The 25,613-nt window shown below is 43.6% G+C and overlaps 1 protein-coding gene across 1 annotated transcript in view; it reads right to left on the bottom strand.

Annotated features, from left to right (window-relative positions):
* Nucleotides 1-21,882, bottom strand: part of ITGB6 (integrin subunit beta 6) — a 222,128-nt gene extending 200,246 nt beyond the window's left edge. Inside the window, exon 1 of the mRNA XM_073634069.1 lies at nt 21,677-21,882. The gene's annotated coding sequence lies outside the window, so the exon portion shown is untranslated. The remainder of the gene's footprint in view (nt 1-21,676) is intronic.
* Nucleotides 21,883-25,613: the final 3,731 nt, after the last annotated feature.

Here is a 25,613-nt window from a genome sequence, read left to right as displayed (position 1 = left end):
TCAGTACCTATATCATTCAGGTGCACTCTGTCTCCCCTCAAGTACCGCCATGTCTCCACCTCCAACTCCAAGTGCCTGATTCCTAAACCCCCGTTCCTCACAACAAACTTACTGATGTCCCTGTTTATCTTGTGTTGGGCCCTATTCACTCCCTCCACTGATCTGGCCATCCTCCACGATGTACGAGCCACCATGTCCGACCAAACTATGATCATGTCCGGATAAGACATGCGCAGTCGCAACAAATCAAATTTAACATCTCTCGTAATATCCAGCATAGACCTTACCCCCAAATCATTTCCCACGTGCAAAATTAATACAATGGGCGGTTTATCCATCCGTGCAAAACGGTGTACCTCCGGGACCACTCTGCTCCATAACATGCCCGGAAATCCCAGCCACCGGACACACGCTTCCTGTCTGGAAAAGTCCAGCTGGCGCCCCTTTGGTCTGACATCCGCCCTTCTTGCCCCCCAGCACACATATGAGTGGCCCAAAATCCATATCAGGCACAGCTCAGCAGCTGCAATAGAAAAAAAACAAATGTACTAATCACCCCAACTTACATCACAACCCCCAATACCCCTGCCAGGCAATACCCGTTTCTACAATAGCTGGGGGCGGACATATAGCCTAAACATCCCAGACTCCCAACACCCAATGCGCTTCACGGCCTCATCATTCAACCTACACCTAGCCGCTTCCGTCACCGCCCCTATTCGGAATGAATGACCGCTGGCCTCCGTCCTAAAAACCCCCTAACCACCTGCACCGGACACAATGATGAACCCTGCAAGGGATATAAATGCACCATCCTGCCTCTACCTGACTGATCCATTTTGGATCTGCGTAGCAGTATCGAAACCCCTTCTTCCTTGTAATGAACATCCCGACACCCAATGCCCCCTTGAACCTTCTTGGAGGGGCTAACCAATTCCCCAATTGTAAATGCCCCAAAGAAGGCCAATAGAAAAGCCACCTTGAACAACTCAGCCTCATAGTCCGAGGAGCATACACCAGCCAATTGCTTGAGCATGCCCCCCAGAATATCAAACGACACTGGACGCCTGACGTCTTTCTGCCCCACTGTCCTCCTATATCCTTTTAGAGCTTGGCGCACCCAGAAATCCTTCGTAAAATCCGGCAGCCCTTGCCATTTAAACAAAAATGCCAAGCCCGCCATTTTTTTTACTTAGGACCGACCCCGAGGCCCCATCCTCCATGTGTCTAGCTAAATAATAAAGCACCATCCACTTCACTTCGGGGCCCAGTGGATCTTCCCCTACCCCTTGAAGGAAAGCCCACCATTCCTGCCATACCTTACCATACGCAGCCCACGTGGACTCGCTCACCGACTTCCTGATCCATCCAGCGACTCGTCCAATGCAATCATCCACAACCAGTCGGGACAAGGAACTCCGTGTTGCTCCGCTGCCGGCGCCAACTCTCGGAACCTGTCCCACTGAAAGCGAGATAATGCATCAGCAATCACGTTTTCAACACCTGGCAAGTGCACTGCATGAATAAACACATTCAGTTGCAGGCAGCGCAAAACGAGGTCCTGCAACAGCCTTATAACCGGCGGGGATGATGCAGATACTCTGTTGATCACCTGCACTACCCCCAGGTTATCGCAATGGAAACGCACCTTCCTATCTGAGAACGATGCACCCCACAGTTCCACTGCCAGTACCACTGGAAACAGTTCCAGTAGCACTAAATTATTTGTGAACCCCGCAGATATCCACGACTGCGGCCACGGACCCGCACTCCATTGGAAGAAGGCCCAAAACCCTGATGCTCCCGCTGCATCGGTGAACAACTCCAAATCGAAATTGCTCACCGGGCCGGACATCCACAACGCTCTCCCGTTAAAGGATTCCAGGAAGCGATGCCAGACACATAAATCCTCCCTATGCACCTTCAGCAGGCATGCAAAGTGTTTCGGCCATCGCACTCCAGCCGTGCTCGCAGACAGCCGTCTGCAAAACGCTCTGCCCATCGGCAGTATCCGGCAAGCAAAGTTGAGCTTCCCCAACAACGACTGCAGTACCTTAAGTTGAACCTTGTGCTTGCCTAGCATATTGTATCCCTTTTTTGAGATCCTCCAGCTTATCCTCAGGCAACCTGCATTCCATGGCCTCTGAGTCTAGCACTATACCCAGGAAGGTAATAACCTTCCTGGGCCCCTCAGTCTTTTCGGGTGCTAGTGGTATGCCAAAACGCTGCGCAATGTGTTCCAGTTTCACTAGTAAAATCCCGCATATCCTGGAATCTGGCGGTCCCACGCAGAGAAAGTCATCGAGATAATGTATAATGGAGTTTAAATAGGGCACACGATATGGAGCAACCCATAGGGAGGCATTGGTCCACGTAAAATTGGTTGTTCCAATGACACCCCAACAGCCGGAAACTTTCCGGATGGACTGGGAGCAGCCGAAAAGCCGACTCAATGTCGGTTTTTGCCATCAACGCCCCCCTCCCATACCGGCGGACCCAGCCCACCGCTACATCAAAGGACGTGTAACTCACCGTACACTCCTCCGGGTTAATAGCATCATTCACCGACCCCCCTTTTGGGAAAGACAGGTTATGAATTAGCCTAAACTTATTTGGTTCATTCTTAGGAACCACTCCCAAAGGGGAGACCACCAAATCGGAAATGGCGCTTCAGTGAAAGGTCCCCCCATGCACCCCAATTCTATTTCCTCACGCAGTTTTGCCAAAATCACGTCTGGATGTAGCAAAGCCGATTTTAGGTTCCTTGGTATCGGGGGAACCACCTCCGGTGCACCCAGTATCCTGAAACCTTCCCTAAAACCCATCTCCAATAGTCTCGCCGCTTTTGTGTCTGGATACCTACCGAGAAATGACCGCATCCTTTCCACTATCACCGGCGTCCTCCCTCTTGTGCGCAGAGTCTCCAGTCCTGCCCTTTCCTTGTTTGAAACATCTAGACAGAGGGTGGTCTCCGCTGGTGAAACTGTTTGTCATACCTCAGCCACGCGGTGCCCCCGTATACTCTGTATGCTTCCACTATGGAATCCATGTAACAAAAGAGAGCTGAACAATGTTCAGCGTTCTTTTCTCCAATCACACTTGCCATGATGGCGAATGCCTGCAGCCAATTGGCAAACGTCCTCGGGATCAGTCTGTACCTTCTCTTTTCCTCGTCCTCCTTCTTGGAGTCATCAGGTTTCACTCTATCAAGGTTGAACTTCTCTAGCGGCAGTAGTGAAAATATTTCCACATACTCCCCCTTCCATATTTTTTCTCGCACTTCCGGTTTCAAGTGAGCCCCAAGCGGCCCCTCAAAATACACATATACCTCGCATTTTGAGGAATGCGCCAAATGGACAATATCTTGTCTGTTCATGGACTCACCCTCCCCTGCAGCCTTAGGTGGTGTCTGCATCACCGGCACCGCGGACCCCGCCCCTGTCTTAGCAACGGCAGGCGGTATGGTGCCCGCCTCTTCCCCGTGTCCCGGAGCCCCATCAGTGGACCTCTCTTGTTTTTCGAACCTGCCCACCAATTCCTTGATACCTGCCAGAAATCCCAGCAGGCCACTCTCAGCCCCTCCTGCCGAACTAGCCACAGAGCCTCCCCCCCTGAGAACCTCTCTACCCCCCGTCAGCCTGTGCTCTGACCCAGGGTGTGCCTCTACTCCCTTAGTGCGGCCCAAGTCTGCCCCGCCAACAGCCTCCCCACCATCAGGTAAATTTACATTGTACTCACCAGGCTGCACGGGTGCAGTCCCATCAGCCGACCGTTCTGACTCCCTCGCTGGGACTTGCCTCCTGGGCACCTCTTCATCCGACCCGGACACTTCTCCTTCCGATCTCCGTTCAGACCTCTCCTCCTCCTCACCAGACAGCCTTCCGGGGGACACGGCCCTGGATGCCGAGGGTAACACAGCAGTTCTTGCTTGCCGCCATGCCGCATACCCGCCCACCGATTTCCTGGTCACTTTTGATGGGCCGGTGCGGTCCACCACTGCCCTGTCGGTCATTTCTTGTCTCGACGTCCTCCTCCCTCCCTCCTCCTATGGCCTGGTGGCCCTGGCCGTGGGGGTGGAAAGCCCAGCCACCTCTGCCCGTGATCTCCCTCGTTGAGGCCCTGAATCTGCAGGCAAACCGCGGGGGCAGAGCCCACCTGTGTCCGCCCCCCCCCCGCGTTGTGTCTCCCGATCCACCTTCCCTCTGCGTGCTGACAAGTCTATGCCTAGTGGGGGAAGTGCTGTTATGCTGCCCCCGCTCTTTCTGTCCGCCCGTTTCGCCGGGGGGCCCGATGGAGCCCGCCCTGGGCCTCTCTGGGGTGTTGTAAACCTGGGTGAGGGATCAGGTGAAAAACGGGATGGCGGCCAGGACCTCCTCCACGCTCGCGCCCCCCCCCCCCCCCATTACCGGGTAGCTCTGCAGTCTCTCCCAGTACCTGTCCCAAGGTCTCAGCAAGCCAGGATGGTCCCTGGTTGACTGCTTCATGCCTACAATGGGCCAGCATCTCCTCCATAGCTGCCACGCTGCTACCAACACTTGGGACATTAAAAACAAGTGGCTGAACTGTGGTTTTACTGCTTCCCAACTTCCCAACAGTCCATGAAGCTGTACACATGGTGTGGTCACAGCAAGTTTAACGCAGCTTGTCAAGTTGACAAGTGGCACTGAATGTCAAATTTTCCCATTTGAATCAATTAGGCCACAGGGCTAATGCTTGGATCACAGTTGCGGTGATTTTTTTCTATTTTAAATTGCTATTCGCTATTCCAACTATCTTGGAGACCACTTTTCTCTGGTTCAAATATTTTAGTAAGCATATTTCAACGTACATATCAATATATATGACAAAAAAAGCGTCAAATCAGGAAAATTCGGATAACATATTATAACATCATGACATAAAGTGAGGGAAAAAGTATTTGATCCCCTACTGATTTTGTACGTTTGCCCACTGACAAAGAAATGATCAGTCTATAATTTTAATGGTAGGTTTATTTTAACAGTGAGAGACAGAATAACAAAAACAAAAAAATCTAAAAAGTTACAAATTGATTTGCATTTTAATGAGTGAAATAAATATTTGATCCCCTATCAATCAGCAAGTTTTCTGGCTCACAGGTGTCTTCTATACAGGTAACGAGTTGCGATTAGGAGCACTCTCTTAAAGGGAGTGCTCCTAATCTCAGCTTGTTACCTGGATAAAAGACACCTGTCCACAGAAGCAATTAATCAATCAGATTCCAATCTCTCCACCATGGCCAAGACCAAAGAGCTGTCCAAGGATGTCAGGGACAAGATTGTAGACCTACACAAGGCTGGAATGGGCTACAAGACCATAGCTAAGCAACTTGGTGAGAGGGTGACAACAGTTGGTGCTATTATTCGCAAATGGAAGAAACACAAAAAAACCGTCAATCTCCCTTGGTCTGGGGCTCCGTGCAAGATCTCGCCTTGTGGAGTTTCAATGATCATGAGAACGGTGAGGAATCAGCTCAGAACTACACGGGAGAATCTTGTCAATGATCTCACGGCAGCTGGGACCATAGTCACCAAGGAAACAATTGGTAGCACTCCACGCCATGAAGGACTGAAATCCTACAGCGCCCGCAAGGTCCTGCTCAAGAAAGCACATGTAAAGGCCCATCTGAATTTTGCTATTGAACATCTGAAAGATTTAGAGGAGAACTGGATGAAAGTGTTTTGGTCAGATGAGACCAAAATCAAGCTCTTTGGCATCAACTCAACTCGCCATGTTTGGAGGACGAGGAATGCTGCCTATGACCCCCAAAACACCATCCCCACTATCAAATATGGAGGTGGAAACATTATGCTTTGGGGGAGGGTTTCTGCTAAGGGGACAGGACAACTTCACTGCATCAAAGGGGCGATGGACGGGGCCATGTACCATCAAATCTTGGGTGAGAACCTCCTTCCCTCAGCCAGGGCATTGAAACCTTAAGGACTTATTGTCTTACAATACATGTCTTTTATATTATTACTTTGTATTGGATAAGTTTCAGGAAACAAGACATGGTCAGGGCAGGCAGAAGATAAGCACAAACAGAAGACAAACCCGGGGTTTGTACACGGGAAGTCAGACACTAAATGCACACATCACTAGGCAAACAGGAGCTCAGAGAACTCGGAAGTTGCTCAGGCAACGTGGGCTGCACTGACTATGTCTTATAGAGGTGGGCCAGGAAGTGATAGAAGGCAAGGAAATAAAAACCCACACTGTAGCAGGTGACACCCATAGGTGAGCACAGAAGTCAAACAACACATGTGAAAAAAAAATCAGTGGTCTAGCAGAACCATTACAGCAGGGAGGTAAGAATATCACAGGCAGGAAACTGCAGGCTAAACCATAGCAATCCACTGCAGATTGCTTTCCAGAGACAGCCGCAGTGTCGACCCCACTTAAGTAAATTTGTCAGCAAGAGTTAAAAAGTACAAGTGGAGTGGCCTAGCCAATCTCTAGACCTTAATCCCATAAAAAATATGTGGAGGGAGCTGAAGGTTCGAGTTACCAAACGTCAGCCTTGAAACCTTAATGACTTATTGTCTTACAATACATGTCTTTTATATTATTACTTTGTATTGGATAAGTTTCAGGAAACAAGACATGGTCAGGGCGGGCAGAAGACAAGCACAAACAGAAGACAAACCCGGGGTTTGTACACGGGAAGTCAGACACTAAATGCACACACCACTAGGCAAACAGGAGCTCAGAGAACTAGGAAGATGCTCAGGCAACGTGGGCTGCACTGACTATGTCTTATAGAGGTGGGCCAGGAAGTGATAGAAGGCAAGGAAATAAAAACCCACACTATAGCAGGTGACACCCATAGGTGAGCATAGAAGTCAAACAACACATGTGAAAAAAAAAAATCAGTGGTCTAGCAGAACCATTACAGCAGGGAGGTAACTAGGTAATATCACAGGCAGGAAACTGCAGGCTAAACCATAGCAATCCACTGCGGATTGCTTTCCAGAGACAGCCGCAGTGTCGACCTCACTTAAGTAAATTTGTCAGCAAGAGTTAAAAAGTACAAAACAAATGTCATCCAAAAATAACCTGGACAGACTGTAATTAAAGAATACACTTGAATAGATAACTGATCTCATGTTCATTTTGAGAACTACACTTGGGAAAACAAATTTTGATCTTACACATGAATCTCCTCTATACGCCCACCTCTTGCCTCCCAAACTACTCCCATGCCCTGAATTCCAATTAACATTCTCATCCTCCTAAATCTTCATCAACAAGAGTGGGCGAGTGTTAGTAGCGGCAGCACTGGGTACTATTCCCTCCACTTCATCAGACTGCCAGCAAAACAATCGTCTTATACAACATTTGAAATATAGTATTATAGTATTAAAGGAGATACTTGTCACAAGCAGATACTTATCTGAGCCTTTAAAAAGTTTAGGAGTCTTACTGAGTGTTTATTCACATTTGTGTGTTGCAGTGATGCAAGCTTAAACACATGAGTTAATGCCCGTTATCGCAAATCAAGTGCATGGTATAGTACAGTGCAACCCACAACAGCGAATCACAACCAACACAGCATGTATTGTATTGACCTGTCTTGCAAAAAAAGGGGTCAGTTGTGTTTTGTTAATCTATTGACTTGCATCTAGTTTTAATACATGGGCTGCCTCAACGCAATGCATGTTAATGCATGTTAACACACCAATATCTTAAAAGTGCGTAAAGGTGAGTTTTGCATTTTCAGATGGATCTACAGTTGCAAACACTTAAGGGCCAACTGTGAGAATTACAAAAATTACCCTTGTGGTGGGAACCTCTGTGGTGTTCAACCTTAATGCACACCTTTGAGACAAAAGAAAAAAAGTACTGCACCCGTCAGAAGCTCTCCTCTCATTATTTACTCATAGCCAATGGGGCCGCTACACTAGGGGATGAGGGATAAGGTGTAATATCTACTTTCACACTTTGGCAGGCTTTCTCTATTCCCTTGAAGCCACTTCTGTTATGTGCCCTGGATCATGGTCACATGATAATGTCATCAAGTGGGCCCCACTACAAGGGTAGGTTTTTTTTATTCCTTACGTTAGGCTTTAAAGTTGTTGTAAACCTCAGACATCAAGTTTTAGCAAAGTATACCCCTGTATAGTGTGTACTTGTCCCAATCCAGAGCATGAAGTGTTATTTCTGTCCACTGCTTTGTTTCTGTTATTTGTATTTGTATAGTCACTTCTGACAAGTTTTCCTGACACCAAAACCAAAAAGTTGATAGGGGAGGGACGTCCAGCTGATTGACAGCCTCAGCTCTGTTCCTGTGTGCTGTGTGAAGGGGGGTGTGTCCTTTCCCTCCAATCAGCTGTCAGAGCTTTCCTCACGAGCTCTGCAGAGTGTAATTTCAGTGTAATTTCAGCTCTCCGCCCTCTGCTTTCTGGAAGCTCAGACAAGCTTCATAAATTCTGCAGTTTGAACGGCTGTACAGAACAGATGGCTGCAGATAAACAGGTATAATTTATATAGGTGGTTTTGTTTCATCTATGTGTATCATCTGAGGCCAGTCACTACACTGGGTATATGAAAGGCTCTACACAAGGGGTTTTGACAGGGGAATCTTTCTTGCCGAGCCATTGTCTGCTCTTGGCGAGGGGGGTGGGGGCGGGCGCGGGAAGAATTCCTCACCGGAAGAAGACAGTGATCATCACTAGTGGCTATAGCAGCCGCTAGTGATAATCATAAGAGAATCCCGCAGGCTGGTTGTACCTAAGTTGATTGATCGATCAACTTGATACTGAATATTCAGCCTGCCCATTAACGGTCTGAATCTCAGCCGGTTCCTGCTGAACCCTCCGAGATTCAAACCGTGTATGACTGGCCTAAGAGGTGACTCTCTTACTTTGGAAAGGTTTTCTTTCACTTCCTGCTGTGTCTGCAGTACAGGAAGTGAAGGGAAATCTGCCCCAATGGGATGGAAAGATAAGGTAAGGTTATCTACTCTATCCAAAGAGAAGAAAATATGGGATTTTTGTACTCACTGTAAAACCTTTTTCGCTGCATTCATTGAAGAACACAGCCCCTGCCCTCATTTATGTGGTTATGCCATGTTTTACCAACGCTGGGCTGTTTGTTTGTTTGTACCTACCATCCTATTCCTGCAGGTGGCACTGTATCCCATCAGTCAAGATCTAAAGATCCAACTGTGTCCTCCAAAGATCACAAAGAAAATGATTTTAACGCCAAGTACAAAAATCCAGTTTCTGCTTTTAGATATATTTTAACCAATTGCAGACAGTCACATCATTAGGCTAGAGCTACACAGGTGATTTTACAAAGCTCAGATGAACTACTAAAATTACTTGCAAATAATTCCTAGAAGTAGAAACTGATCATTAAACAGATGGAAAAAGTGACTCCCTATGGAATAAGCTACACAAGAAGCATGTAGCAGTATCTTGTGATGAAATTGATTGCTATACATGTTATATGTGAAACTTATTTGATTCCTCTTATATTTCCCTGAAGTATATAAAAAGCCAATTTCCATTTTGGACAGAGAAAGGAATGTTATAACACCTAACAGTTTTTTTGCCATTGGGGTTCCGTTTGAAAAATGTCCCTTTATTTCTTGTCCTGTAGACTCAACAAGAAATCTCTAAAGTGAGGGATGCCTCTTCTTAGACAGTTGTCACTGGAATATTAACCCCCAATTAAAAGATTTCTCCTCAAGTTCTTTTCTGGTGACAATGCAAAATCTTGAATTTCCCATCACTTTCAGTTTCAATGACATTGGTCACCAGTAGGGATGAGTTTGGGTTTGGTCTGAACCTGTCAGTGCTGGCCCAATCTGCTGCAGCCATTCTCCAGCCTGCAGCTGCATGTACACAATGAGGCAGATATGCGCACAGCCATATTGTATCAATGATGTTACAGGCATCCCCACCTCTTTGTGTACATGAAGGTGAGGGGGCTGACCGAGCTGGCAGTGACAGCTTCCTTTCGGCATTGGCCAAAGGTGGGTTCCGACCAAACCCAAACTCATCCCTAGTAACCAGGACAAACAGAGAGAGTGAATCTCCCTAACGGGGACACAGAGTAGTAAAATCTGCTAGAGGTTCTAACACACTATCCAAAACTAAAAAAAAGTTTTGAATTTAGATATAGTTTAATGTAGTTCAAAAAATATTAATTACAATGTAACAGTTCTGGCACTGTAGTATTGGAATAATCCTCAGCTCTACCAACTATAGTGACTAAAAAATATCAGTCCTCGATGTTGGCTTCAGTAAGTTTAGTAAGAAATGTCATTACTTCATCAGATGGGAATACCTCTGTACTATTATTTACAGTCATTTTCCTCTGCCTGATCTCTGCTTGTGTATCCATTGGTCCTTCGTGTCATTATGATTGGGTTGTAGCAGACACCATGGGTGTGGTAGAACAGAAAATTGGAGCTCAGCAAAGGCCAAGTCACCAGTAACATTCATGGCTCAGATTTCTGTACTCAGTGCTAATAAACTGAATATAAATATCACAGGGCAGTCTGCAGCGTAGGTGCTAAAGAAGATTCTTGACAGCAGGTGTGAGTTCAATGAATAGCAGACTTAATCCCTGCGTGGCCTGACCATGGCACTGTCGTAGCAGCTGCTTTCATCCTGTAAATGCTTTAATCCACACTTTATGTTTTCATTTTATACCTTATACATACAGAGAGAGGAACATTGAATATATATTAAAATGAGAACACTTTTTCTTTATTTGTCACAAAACAGTTGCTTATATTATCTTTTTATTGTACTGTGTACTTCTGCTGCAATCCTTCTTTATATTCAATTCTTGTCACCCGCGCACACCAGATTTCTTTTCTTTTCTTCCTTCACTCCTTCTTTTTTCCTTCCCTCCCTTTCTTCCCTTTCCCTTCCTTTCTTCTCTCCCTGTCTTCCCTTTCTCTTCCTTTCTTCTTTTCCTTCCTTATCTTCTTTTCTTTTCTCCCTTTTTTCCCCTTTCTCCCCTTTCCTTCCTTCCCTCCCTTTCTCTTTCTTCCTTGCCTATCTTTCTTTCCTTTCCTTCTTTCTCTCCCTTTCTCCCCTTTCCTCCTGTAGCGCTGGTAGATTTTAATCTACAGCTGATAGGTAAATCTAGTGGGTTACTTATTATAGGAAGTTAGATTTGCCTCTGTTCCAGCTTGGCTGACGTTGCGTGTAGTTCCACACTGTGCCGGTGGGTGTTGTTGTCGCCATGGGCCAGTGTTGGAAAAGCAACGTGTTGAAGCGTATGAGTGCTCCTCTGTCCCGGAGATAACTCGGTGGAGGTGGTCCTCCGAGTTGCATTCTGGGAGAGGGTATTTATGGGACAGATGCCATGTTCTGGGGTTCGTTTTCAGCCACCTGCTGGCCCTCCTGGCCGACAGGTATGTGTTAAGAGTACCACCTCGTGGTCCTCCGTTCCGGAGGCCCACGTCGCTGTGGCGCATGGGTGGGCCCAGAAGCTTGTCTGGGGCCTACCACAGCAGCAGAGGAATGGTCCTGAGCTGTCTATCCTGAGTGAAGAAGCTGGACAACCAAGAAGATCCCAGGGGAGGACCCGTCATGGAAGGATCATGCAGAGTGCTGGTCTGGAGAGGGGCCTGGTGACTCGGTTGGAGGACGTATCCTGAAGTAGTCTTACTGCATAGTACTGCCGGGTTGGCTTAAAGGTTCAAGTACTGTATCTGACATTCATCGCAAACCATTACATCCTGTGGCAGAGGATCGTACGGGTTTTATTTCAAACAAGTCTGTGGCAGAGACTTTTGTTCATGCTACATACTGGCTGCTAGACAAGTGAGAGAGGTCTATCCAGGCGGGCAAAGATTGAATCCCACAAGGGGAGCGCATTCAATTACAAGTGTTCAATTACAAAGAATGTTCTGAAGAATACTAAGGAAAGGTATATGAGCTTCCCTGCAGCTTTCCTTCTGCCTCTTTCCTGATACTTCCTTTATTTGTTCATTAAAGCATTGGAAAACCTACTCAAGTGTTTGGTGCTTATATCGTCCAGAGGTAAACTCAACGGAACCCTAGACCCGGTGCCGGTGAAACAGAAGTATCGAGAGTGAAGGTAACAAGCCCACTTTAAACCAGCAACTCCACCGAGAGTTAGTGCTACACTCCCTTTCTCTTTCTTCCTTCCCTATCTTTCTTTCCTTTCCCTTCCTTCTTTCTCTCCCTTTTTTCCCTTCCTTCTTTCCATCCCTTTCTTCGCTTTCACCCCCCCCCTTTCTTCACTTTGCATACCTTCCTTCCTTCCCTTCATTTCTTCCCTTTTACTTCCTTTTTTGCTTCTTTAAGTGTCCTTCCCTTTTTCTTTCCCTTCCTTCCAATCTATATACACTATATTGTCGAAAGTATTGGGACGCCTGCCTTTACACACACACGATTCCATGGACCTTGTCTTTTTCCCTTTTGCCGTGTACACACGGGTGGACTTTTGAGCATCAAACATCCGACATTCTTTCCGACGGACTTTCAACGGAGTTACGACCGGACTTGCCCACACACGAACAGACTAAAGTCCGTTTGAAAGCCCTAAAGTCCGTTCGAAAGTCCGGTCGTTTGAACGTGATGACGTACGACCGGACTAGAATAAGGAAGTTCATAGCCAGTAGCCAATAGCTGCCCATTTTTTGTCCGTCAGACGAACGGATTTTTTGATCGGACTCGAGTCCGTCAGAAAGATTTGAAACATGTTTTAAATCTAAAGTCCGTCTGATTTTTGACAGAAAAAGTCCGCTGGAGGTCTGATGAAGCCCAGTCCGGTCAAAAAGTCCGCCTGGGTGTACACGGCATTTCCCTTTTTTGGACCTTGTCTTTTTCCCTTCCTTTCTCTCTTTTTTTTATTTGCTTGGTTCATTCTTACCTTTCTCTCTTGCTCTTCTTTCTTTATTTCACCCCTTCCTTTCGCTTTCCTTCTTTCTTTGTATTCCCTTGCCTTTCCTTCCTTTCTTGGTATCTTTCTTTCATTTTTTCTATACCATCACTTTTTAATCTTATATTTCTATATGCATCTATCTTGGAACGTTCTATCTATCTATCTATCTATCTATCTATCTATCTATCTATCTATCTATCTATCTATCTATCTATCTATCTACAATCTGAATCAGCTCTGCTAGATGATTTAGTGAAAACTGAATGATGATGTCAGAAGATCCAGAAAATACCTGGCTGACAAGAAGGAAAACCTTTTCCCTAATTAAATATACACTGAGGTCCACATGAATTTTCTAAAAAAGCACCTGACCACATCAAACAGAGCTGTATGGGGCCTGGAACTTTCCCACATTAGCAGAGATGAGTCAGCGGGCACAGCGCACACAGGGGGGTCAGCCGGAAACTCCCACTTCTCTATCACAGCTTTCACTCTGGCAGGCCGGGTGCTACTGACACACCAACAGTCCTCCAGACACTCCAGTGTCAAAACCACTTCCTACAAATCTCATTCATATGTACATATGTGCCAGCTGTCTCTGCTTTCCAGGGACTGGGCTTTAAATTTGTCTCCAGCAATGTATATCCAAAAAAATACCTGATTTCCAGTTCCGATCAATTAAATAAATTGTATTTCTACATGGCGGGTGTAGTTATCATAAAGGAGCCAACAGACATAAGATTTTTCTGATTTCAGCCAGATCAGGCAGTTATGACAAAGTTAGCAACGACTTAAAAATAGTAACTTAAAGCCGAGTTCCAGCTGGACCCATGTTTATTGAAAGTCAGCAGCTACAAAAAGTGTAGCTGCCGACTTTTAAGAAACACACACTCACCTGTTCCACGGTCCAGCGATGCGGCCTCCCGAAGCCTCCATTCTCCCCCCCCCCTTTCCGCGGCACCGGCATTGCAAGTGTGGGCACCCAGCTGTGACAGCTTGCAGCTTCGGCAGGGTGAGAGGGGGAGAGGAGGAGTCGCCTAGGCCGTGCGGGCAGAAGTGGGAGCTGGGTACCTGTCAAAACTAGGTACCCGCCCCCCCCCCAAAAAAAAATGACATGCCAAGTGTGGCATGTCAGTGGGTCAGGGTACCTTAAAGTGGAAATTCCACTTTTGGGTGGAACTCTACTTTAATTTGGGGTCCATATCTAACAATGACTTAATATCTGTATCAAGTTTAAAGTGAAACTCCATCCAAACAATTACACATTTGTATATATGTATGTATATGTTAATTATTTGTTTTTATCAATTTACAAAATATGTTAGTAAACAGAAAAAAAAAAATCTAAATCAAATCAATATTTGGTGTGACTACCCTTTGGCTTCAAACCAGCATCAGTTCTTACACTCGCACAATTTGTACACTTGCACAAAGTCAGGGATTTTGTAGGATTAGTCAGTTGTATGATTAACCAATTATACCAAGCAGGTGCAAATATACGTTGATTTTGCTGGAAATGAATTTCAGCGCTCAGCAAATTCTTTCCAGTCTGGGAATCCTTGTACTTGTAATTACTGGAACAGTGTCTATGCACATATAAATATCAGCTAGATTTCATATCCCAATACAAAAACATTCTTATATTGATAGTAGGAGACAAACCATGTCCATGCAATTGCAGGTTATGAAAATATATTGGATCTCACCCATGTGATTGTCAGTATCATCAATCCCAAGTCTGGTTTCAATTTTGTATCAGAATTAGCATTTAGGATTACTGAGCACTTGACGTGGATTGACGAAATCATAAGATATCAGTATCAATCCAATACTAGGCCAGTTTAGTTAGGCTGCATATATTGAAGTGGATCAATATCCCATGTGTCTAAATAGATACAGTACTTGGGTTTTATTCCAAGAGGGAGATAAACGTTGTGGGCCTATAGGTTTGATATTTATTTCAAGTTTGAATGTGATATGATGTACAATCATTATATATTGGGCACAGGGCCCTGCAACATTTTTAATTGTTTTTAACAATGTATTTTATGTGAAATAATAATACAATCTCATATAATATATTATTATAATATACAGTATATATATATATATATATATATATATATATATATATATATATATATAATTATTCTCTCTCTCTCTCTCTCTCTCTATATATATATATATATATATATATATATACACACACACACACACACACACTCACTATTACCAAAAGTACTGGGACACCTACCTTTACACGCACATGAACTTTAATGGTATCCCACTCTTAGTCCGTAGGGTTCAATAATTAGTTGCGCCCCCCCGCCCCCTCTTTGCAGCTGTAACAGCTTCAACTCTTCTGGGAAGGCTGTCCACAAGGTTTAGGAGTGTGTCTATGGGAATGTCTGACCATTCTTCCAGAAGCAAATTTGTGAGGTCAGGCACTGATGTTGGACGAAAAGGCCTGGCTCGCAGTCTCCGCACGAAATCATCCCAAAGCTGTTCTATTGGGTTGAGGTCAGGGTTCTGTGCAGGCCAGTCAGGTTCCTCCACCCCAAACTCGCTCATCTGTGCCTTTATGGACCTTGCTTTGTGCACTGGTCCAAATCATTTGGTGGAGGGGGGATTATGGTGTGGGGGATGTTTTTCAGGGGTTGGACTTGGCCCCTTAGTTCCAGTGAAGGGAACGCTTAAGGTGTCAGCATACCAAGACATTTTGGACAATTTCATACTCCCAACTTTGTGGGAACAGTTTGGGGATGGCCACTCCCATTTCCAACATGACTGCGCACCAGTGGACCAAGAAACCCAAAACTTTTCAAATCCAATTGTCACAGGGACAGAAAGGTGAAATCTACTGAACAGGGGAGCAGACAGCAAAAGAAATGTTACAGTGGTGTTAACCCTTCCCTATGCTATCCAAAAAAGTATATTATTCTTTTTAATCAGTTGTTCATCCTAAAGGAATAATGTTATATAGTTGCTAAAAACAAAACTAGTAACAGTCAGACCGGGAACAATAATATGTCTCTAGGTCCTTCTCATCACCATATGAACAAGGTAGCCAAACGCCCAATGGACACATTTTTAGAATGCTTTTTTTTTTTCTTTGATATAAGGCGCTTCTTAACTACAAAAGTGTTATGATTTACTAAACCTTTTATCCAACGTCAAAATTATTGCATTTGTTTGTTTTTTTTTAAGCCAGTATATAAGCTGTGAATGGTAGATAAAAAAATGTGTGGTTTTAACCAATAACTTTTGCATATTAATTCCTCATAATTTGCATCAACTAGGGGTAGGGCAAGGGTGTGTCCTTTGGTTTGTGCTAAAATGTGTCCCACATTCCCTGTTGGAGGTATAATCACTCCCGCTGGCCCACAATTGCTCTCTAGTAAATAAAACCTGTTCGTCCCCAAGGAAAGAATTAGGTTAGATATAAGCCTATGGTATTTTCATAGTTGCTAGCATTGAAACAATCAAACACATACACTTTATGTGGTTATTAAAAAAAATAAAATAAATAAAGACTATCATATTAACAATGGATAAGACAGCTTGCTGGTTTGAATGATCTTTTACGAATGAGAAAGAGGAGTAGGAGCTATCATGAGTCAGCAAAGATATATTGAAGTATCAGTTGGCTCTGCAGAGATCCTCAATCATAAAAAGAGTGAGTACAAAGGAAGAGTGGACCTTATCTGCAAACACTTGTTTATGATGAGTAAGTGAACACCTGCTGTGGTTGGACACACAACGATAAAATAAATCAATATGCCTCCACTATGAGTAATTTACCAATTATATCACGCATTTTAGATGCTGAGCTCATACTATATTTGTGAATAGTAGGATACTGTGTACACCTACATTTCAGCAGAACCACTGAAGACGAGGCAATGATAGCGCTAAATAATATGCTGTCACCTTCCCATTCAGGCCACAGTGGAAGTGTCTCATGATAGGCCACCCCTACCCAACAAAGTATTCTTCCCATCCCGGCTTCCTTGCCTCCTCCCCACTGCAGGTGTCCACCTTGGGTAAGCTCCAGAGTTAAGTGGGGTTGGAGCGTACCCAGGTGATTGATGCCACAGCTCCCACTACTTGACATCGTACCTGCCTGAAAACTGGCTAATCGGGTAACAGTACTGCCACATGGGGAAGGCCACATGCTTTTCCATTAGAAGAATGAAATGAGTAGACCTCATCTGGACTGTGCAGTTCCATTTTGGGCACCGCTTCACAAAAAAGATATCGGTGGAACTGAGGAACCAAACTAATAAGAGGCATGGAGGAGCTCAGCTATTGGGAAAGATTAGCTGAACTGAATTTAGTCTCTCTTGAGAAAAAGCAATTAAAGTGGTTGTAAACTCTGTTACACCACTTTTACCTACAGGTAAGCCTATAATAAGGCTTACCTGTAGGTATCGTGAATATCTCCTAAACTTGCACAGTTTAGGAGATATTCAGTATATGCCCTGCTGCCGACATCATCGGCGCATGCGCACTGAAGAAACGGCTCGCTGGTGCCGTTTCTTCAGGACTCATGCCGTGAGTGACGTCATTGCGGTTCCGGACAATCACAGCGCCGGAGCTGCGAACCCAGAAGTAACTCTGGTGGAAGATGTTGGCCGTGTACTCGGAGTACCGATGCCGATTCAGGGCATTGTTCTGAGGTAAGTATTCCATAATGAGTATGCGATGCAAACTAGCTCATTATGCCTTTGTTTTGCAGGGGGGTTTTTTGTGTTTTATTCTGAGGTTTATAACCTCTTTAAGGTTAAGGTTAAGGTATAACTACATTAGTGATCCATATAGTGAACTTGGGGTAGAGTGTTTTATTCACTTTAAGGTCTTTGCAACGGACAAGGGTGCACTCTTTACGTGAAAATGTGGAATAGACTCGCTCAGGAACTAGATCTGGCCAGCTCAGTAGATTGTTTTAAAGAAAAGCTGGATGCATTCTTAACCACTTGTCTGCGGAAGATTTACCTCCCTTTAAAAGCAGACCTTTTTTTGCTATGTGGACTGCGCTACTTTAATTGACAATTGCGCGGTCATGCAACACTGTGAAATTTTTAGCATTTTTTTCACATATATAGAACTTTTTTTGGTGTTATTTGATGACCTCTGTGGTTTTTATTTTATTACATAAATGAAAAAAGACCCAAAATGTTGAAAATATAAATATTTTTTACTTTTTGCTATCAACATAACCAATACAAAAAAATCTAATTTCTTCATAAATTTAGGCCAAAATTTATTCTGCCCCATGTCTTTGGTAAAAAAAAAATCCCAATAAGTATATATTTATTTATTTACATGAAAGTTATTGTGTCTACAAATGACAGTATAGATACTGGAATATGTATTTATTTATTTATTTTATACTAGTAATGGTGGTGATCAGTGACTTATAGTGGGACTGTGATAGTGTGATGGGCAATCTGACAGTAGCTGACACATCTAACTAGCTGGGAACTGACTAACTGCCACTGACATCACCAGTGATGCTAATACAGGGATCAGAGCTAATAATATGCACTGACGCTGTACCAATGACACTGGCTAGAAAGGAGTTAACGTTTGGGGCAATCAAAAGGTTAACTGTGTGCCTAGGAAGTGTTAATGTGTGCTAATTTTATTAAGGGATCTTGGTTTTTTCCCTGCTTAGTAGGGAATGAAAAAACAACAAGATCGCCTGTCACTATACAGAGCTCTGTGATGTTTACCATCACAGAGCTCTGTCCATGAATCAGTGAGCCGATCAGCAGGTCCCGGCAGTCATTCACTGGCCGATCCAGCACAGAAGAGCTGATCTGCTGCCGTATGTAAGTTATGCAGTCGGTAAGCGGTTAAATGCACAAAATATAACTGGATACTGACATTTATATTTAATAACACCAGGGATTGTTGATCCTGGGAATATCTGATTGTCTGTTGGGGGGATCAGGAAGGAATTTATTTTTCCCCAATGGAGCAAATTGGACCATGCTTTATAGAGGTTTTTTTTTTCCTTCCTCTGGATTAACTGTGGGTATAGGATGGAGGTTTTCTATTTAGTCTATATAATTCTTTTTTTTTCTATTGGTCTTTATTTCAACTTGACTAACTATGTGAGGGCTCTAGTGAGAAAAATTAGCTGCACACCACCAAACGTCCAACAGGTTTATTGAAAGACTGCCACCAGGAATAAAACAACGGACCAAGGGGTGACGGTGTTTCACACATACATTGTGCTTGGGCTCTGTCATGGCTGAGAGGCTGCAAGGGAATGAGAATTGCTGAGTATACCATACTGGGGAGGTTTAATTATTAGGATGTTCTTTCAGTGTGGCCTGAATGGGCAAGGTGCTTCCTTAAAATTCCAGCTTTCTGTCCTTCTGAATTCTGATCCACCTGAATTTCTGAAGTGTGATATAAGGTAGAGCACATATGTCAAACACAAGGTCCGCGGGCCGAATCTGGCCCGCCAGCCCTTGCTATGTGGCCCTCACACCCATTTTTAAAGCCAGAACGTGGTGGAACTTCATTCTACCACCTCTGGGAGAGAGAATGATCTTCCTGCAGGGATGCCGCCTACACAGATAGCTACTAGAGCCGAGCCAAGTAGGCGAGAGAGAAATTCTAGGAAGCTTTGGAGTGGGTTGGGGTTACACACGCTGCACTCTGTACACAGCACACTCCTGAATTCTACACTCTGTACACAGCACACTCCTGAATTCTACACTCTGTACACAGCACACCCCGGAATTCTGCACTCTGTACATAGCACACTAACAAAACTCTGTTCTCTGTACACAGTGCAGCCCTGAACTCCGCACTCTTCTTGTAGCGCAACCCTAAACCCTGCACTCTGTACATAGCGCACCCCTAAACTCTGCTCTTTGTTCACAGTGCATCTCTGAACTATGTATGTAGGGCACCCCATAAACCCTGCACTCTGTATACAGTGCAGCCCTGAACTCTGCACTCTGTACGTAGTGCACCCCTAAACCCTGCATTCTATACATAGTGCACCCCTGAACACTGCACTCTGTACATAACGCACTACTGAACTCTGTAAGTAGGGTAGTCCTGAGCTCTGCTCTCTGTACCTAGCGTAATCCAGAATTGTGCACTCTCTGTGTAACGCACTCCTAAACCCTGCACTCTATACGTAGTGCACTCCAGATACAACTGGCCCTTTGAGGGCAACCATACTGCTGATGCGACCCGCAATGAAATTGAGTTTGACACCCCTGAGGTAGAGTGAGGTGAAGTGAACCTGTGCACACTTAAAACATCCAATCATGTGAGGTCTCCTTTACACTTTTAAGTAGTGGTGCTTTACAATATGTGGTAATTTGTGTATTAAGGAGCGCTGCCTTAAAATAGCCCAACCCACCACAATGCACACAAAACCAGACATGTGCCATTATTTTCAATGTACCCCACCACAACACAAAGATGGTTCACATCTATGCATTGAGGAGTACTGAAATGAATATGCGTTGAGGTGCGCTTTAACAGTGCCGAGCCACGGTCATCCAGTGCCCATGGAGAAGATGCCACATTGTTTTCTCTTCTACCCTGGTTTATTATGCAGGAGTTAGTACATGCCGATCATCTGAGATCCCACATCCAGATGTCACTGCTCTTGTCTCAGCATCACTGCACAGCTCTAAATCCACCAATCTAGTTTTTTTTTTACACAGAAGAGTGCAGTGATCTTTTGGATCTTTTACTGCTGAGTGACTGTAACTAGAACCAGACTGGCAAGGGACAAGACTAAAGACAGGGTATGAATGTGATGAGGAGGACACAGCTCATCACACATCACCTCCCCCTCCCATATGAAAACACTGCTCCTGGGGCAGCTGCCCCTCCTGCCTCCCCTCATTCCGGTCCTGGCTGGTAAGGTGTATCATGGTACTATTAAAAACCAAGAAGCCAAAAGTTTTCCCTACTCTGCATTTTACCATGCATTACCAAAAGGCATAGGTGTGAAGCCCTTCTCAAGGACCTTGATGTACATGAATGTATTGTTAGTAATTAAATCAAAGAACATGTCCAGATTCAATAAATGCAACCCTGAGCCACAGATTACTGAACTTCTTGGCAATCTTTTACATTTATTCCTCTTCCCCCCTTTTTATTTATAATAGCTACTTATATATTTTCTTTGTGATATTCCCTAATTCATAGAAACCACAATAGCATCAAATAAATAACCACATAAATAGTATTATAAAATAGACCACCTTGCTAATTCAATAAAATAATAATAATAATAATAATAATAATTTTATATATATATATATATATATATATATATATATATATATATATATATATATATATATATATATGTATATATATATATATATATACACACACACACACATATATATATTTATTTTTTAATTATTTTATTCATAGTATTACTATTAAAAACTATAGTAAACTCAGATGAGATTCAGCATTCAGCCCTAAATGTAAAATTACCTTATTAGATAGTTTAAAAAAATAATAAAAGGGAAAGTAAAATAAAACTGCAACTGCTATTTGAATAACCACAACACCTTTCATCTGCTAATTTTTTAAAAAAAAAATCAAGGATGCCTGATGTATCAACTGGAAAAATAAACTACCCAAAGAACTAAATAATTTACTTTTTATCACTGTAAATCCTATAGTAGAGATCTGACAGCTGCATTTGATTGGTTGCTATGAATACCCCAATTGCCTTTGTAAGCAGATCCATACCTATCACAGAAGACAATAAAAGAAGACTACCTACCTCTTGGCCTCTTACATCAGAAAAGACTCGGATTCACAAACAGATCCATTCTTAGTGTTTCCTCTTGCTGCATTATCATTCACCCGACCTTGATGCAAATAAATTAATCGCGCTTGGCTACTAAGAGTCGAGATAAAAGCAGATTAATTTTAATTCACTTGTGAGTGATTCTGTGATAAAGCCCATCATTTAAAGTCCTACAGGGATAAAGCAAAAGTGAATCAGAGCATGCATGCTGCATGGGGCCAAATGCTCAGTTAAAATTAGACGAGTGAATGCAAACCACAAACTGACAAATGGCAAAGTTATGTCAAAGTATGTCTTATTCTGAAGTGGTGTGTAACAGGCTCCTGGAAGCCCCCTTATCTCCCTCCCCCTCTTTTAGGGAGGAGAAGGGTCTGACTTTAAAAAGAAAAGGGTCAGGCACCTAGATAGAAGAAAGTTTAGTCCTGATACCAGGTGTACAGGCAAATTAATGGTGCTTGAATTATTTGTGTGCGTTCATGGGAAATAATTAGTAATTCAGGGATGTTGTTTCAGCTGTTGCTTATCTTCTGCTTGTTATATTTATTATCTAACAACAAATGGGGAACATTTTACACCTTACTGTACCTGTGTTTAAAAGCGAAAAAGGAAGTTAAAGTCGAACACTAGATATATAATGGTTACGCATGAGTGTAGCTCTATGTTCATTAATACTTAATTAAAGCTGAACTCTGGGGTAAGCAAACATTATCATAATACAAAATAAATGTTTATTCATTCTTTAATCTTGGTGTGCTTTGTGTATTTTTTCTAGATCTGTGCAGTAGTCCAGTATTAAACTTTTCCTCTGTGCAGGAGCTTTCTGTAATAAAGACCAGTCACTGCTGCTCTCTCTCCTTGTGCAGGGTGGCTGGTCTTGTCTCCGCCCCCTCCTGTAGTTCTCCTATAGTGGGTGGGCCTAATGTGCCCCTCCCACAGCTCTACTCTCTACAAAGGCTATGTGCAGTACAGTGATGATGTCTTTCTACTTTCACAAGGTAATATCTAGGTTTGTAAAGGCATTTTGTGAACACAAAATAGTTTCCTTATGAGGCTATTAAAGAATGATGTTTAAATGAAAGTTTTTTTTAAAACCTCATGGAACCGAAAACTCAGGGCAGATTCCAATTGCTAAAAGCAAACAGCAATGTTCTCTTTCATTTTATGGAATATCGAACAATATTTTTGAGTGATAGCTATGAGTAACAAATTAAATTTTGTACTTTTTTTATTTTTATTATTATTTTTATTAGTAGTAGCAGTGGTGGTGGTGGTGGTGGTAGTAGTAGTAATTTTATCCAGAATTTAGATTTTCAGTTATCATTAATCATTCACAATATTTGCTTTTTAAGACCCCTTTCACACTGAGGCAGTTTTCAGGTGTTTTAGTGCTAGAAATAGCGTCTGTAAAGCCCCTGAAAACTGCCTCCCATTCTCTGCAATGGGTGCTTTCACACTCAGAGACGTTAGAAAAAGTCCTGCAAGCAGCATCTTTGGGACAGTTTGGGAGCTCTGTATACATCTGCATCCACAGCCTTACAGAGCAGGTTCGCTGGACATCATCTGCGGCTACAGCCATAAAAACATGTTGGTAGGTTAATTTGATCCTGTCTGAATTGGCCCTAGTATGTGTATGTATGAATGTGAATTAGGGACCTTAGATTGTAAGCTCCTTGAGGGTAGGGACTGATGTAAATGTATAATATATATGTAAATTGCTGCGTAAATTGACAGCTTTATACAAGTACCTGAAATAATAATAATACAGAGTGGGTTCGCTAGAGCGCAAGCCACCATCCCATTAGAGGCCCCCCCACTGTCTGAATCCACCAGTGATGCGCAGGATTGGTAAGTGGGTTGCAAACCCACCAAGCACTCTGCACCACAAAACCAAGCGAGTCTCCAGTTACACAGATTGCCATAAGGCTCCTTAGACACTACCATACTTACTTACGCTCAGATCTTAACCCCTCCCTGCACCTGTTGCTTGCCCTTTTCATTACTGTTAAGCCTTGTTCAAGTTATTCCTGTCCAGTCCCCACCTTCTTGAACTGGAAGTATCTGGAAGCCACTCAGCCTCACCATTAGTGCACCACCAATGTGGCCCCAACCACGCCGGAAGATATGACTATTTTTTTTCTCATTTTGGAGATTATTCTTCACAGTTTCATAGTATTTACATAGACTTTAGCAATTTTTCACCTTCCTGAACACTGAAGTCCTGCAGGCAGACCTAGCAAAGTCACTCCAGGCAGCATAGCCTCTGGGGGTTTATACTATTAGTTTCTAGCTACCCGTATGATACTCTAGGTGACTCTAACAGTTTAAGCTAATCAGTAAAACTTGGTCCCTGTTACTCGCAATTGTCCTGTTTTTAAGTGTATTAATACCATTATTGTTCATTTCACCCCTTGCCTCTGTCTGCCTTTACCTATTTTTTGACAATATATTTAGTTTGTTCTACTAATTGGTCTGGTGTTTGCGTTCTTTGAAATAGCATTATAGCTGGGTACTGGTGTCACCGTCTGTGATTTCACTGTGAAATTGTTTGTTTGTGTACTAGCATGGTGTGTCAGAGGGGCTGAGGTCTTTGAGAAGATCGAGGCCAGCAACAGAGGATCCGTCTTAACTAGCAGCTCCTTTGGGGTAGTGCTACAGAAGTGTTGGAATAGAGTTGTGGAATGGGTTAGGAATATTGTTTTTAGAATAATATCTGAAATGTAATATCTGAAATGTCACTTTCAGCAGGTGGTATCATGTGTTTCTATAAATTGATTCATCATTCATCATATCCAGACATTGTAATGATCTTATCCTGACCCACTCTACCTTGGTTGTCAGTGATATTACCAAAGGTGCAATCTGATGCATATAGAGGTCAGGTTGGTTAACTGGCAGATGCGCTTGGAAACCAAGAGACTCTCAACAAAAACAGGTGACCTGACACTATTGTAGGTCAGCTTTAGCTGGCGTCCAGTCTAGCTGAGATACTGTTATTAGTGCCCAGAGGTCCCTATACAGTCCTATGGAGTATCGGGCATGGGGTGCTGCACACACATTCAGTATCATGCCCTCTAGTGAATTTTTTACAGGACTATGTGGAAGTGATAGTGAGCAGTGCTGGAACAAATACCCCCTCTAGGTGCTATGAACTACTTCAGCATCATAGTTTGCAGGTCCTGCTCTTTTGGTACACACCCTCTACTAAAGTGCAGCCTCTTCTGCCTACCCCTCAACCCGGTCCTAGTACTGAGAGATCTCCCTTTTGGGAAGACACTAGTAAAGATCTGGAAATGTATGGAATTCTGTCTGACTTGTCAGTTTTGGATGGGCCTGATCTATAATTTAACATTTGTTATACATATTAATGTTGTGTATGTTATCATGCTCATAGGAAACATAGTGCTACAGGAGGAAATTACATGATGGTCCTACTGTATGAGCTGCAAAAGTGCTCATAAATTTCTATATGGCATTCCCAATTAACGCACCCTAAACAATTTTTTTTTTGACACAGTGAAAAAAACATAGTAGGACTGACAAAGCAATTTTTTTGCTTTTCTGCATATGTTTAAAGCTAAAGCTTAGGTATAGATATTTTTGCATTGTTATATCAACCAGCTTGGACCAGTGTAAGTATGTATGCTCCATACTTGGGTGAACCCCATGAAAGATGGAAATCACTGTAGGAGGTCACGGTAAAGGGTGTAAGTCCTCAAACTAAGTCCCATGGGAGAGTAATGAGGTTGCGGCGAGTAGCCTCTCACCACTATGCAGTCTGTTGTGTAGCCTACTCCCGTTCTCTGGTGTCCAGAACCCTGGACATTCAAGGGGTGCCTCCTGTGGAGCCCATGTCTCGCTGGATTATCCCTTATGAAGTCAGAGATGCCTCTCTCCTCCAGTTTGCTGCATC

This window comes from Aquarana catesbeiana, linkage group LG06 (assembly GCF_042186555.1).
Source record: "Aquarana catesbeiana isolate 2022-GZ linkage group LG06, ASM4218655v1, whole genome shotgun sequence".
Taxonomy (NCBI): Eukaryota; Metazoa; Chordata; class Amphibia; order Anura; family Ranidae; genus Aquarana; species Aquarana catesbeiana.
The sequence above is the reverse complement of the archived record's forward strand: the minus strand, read 5'-3'. Positions and strand labels throughout refer to the sequence as shown.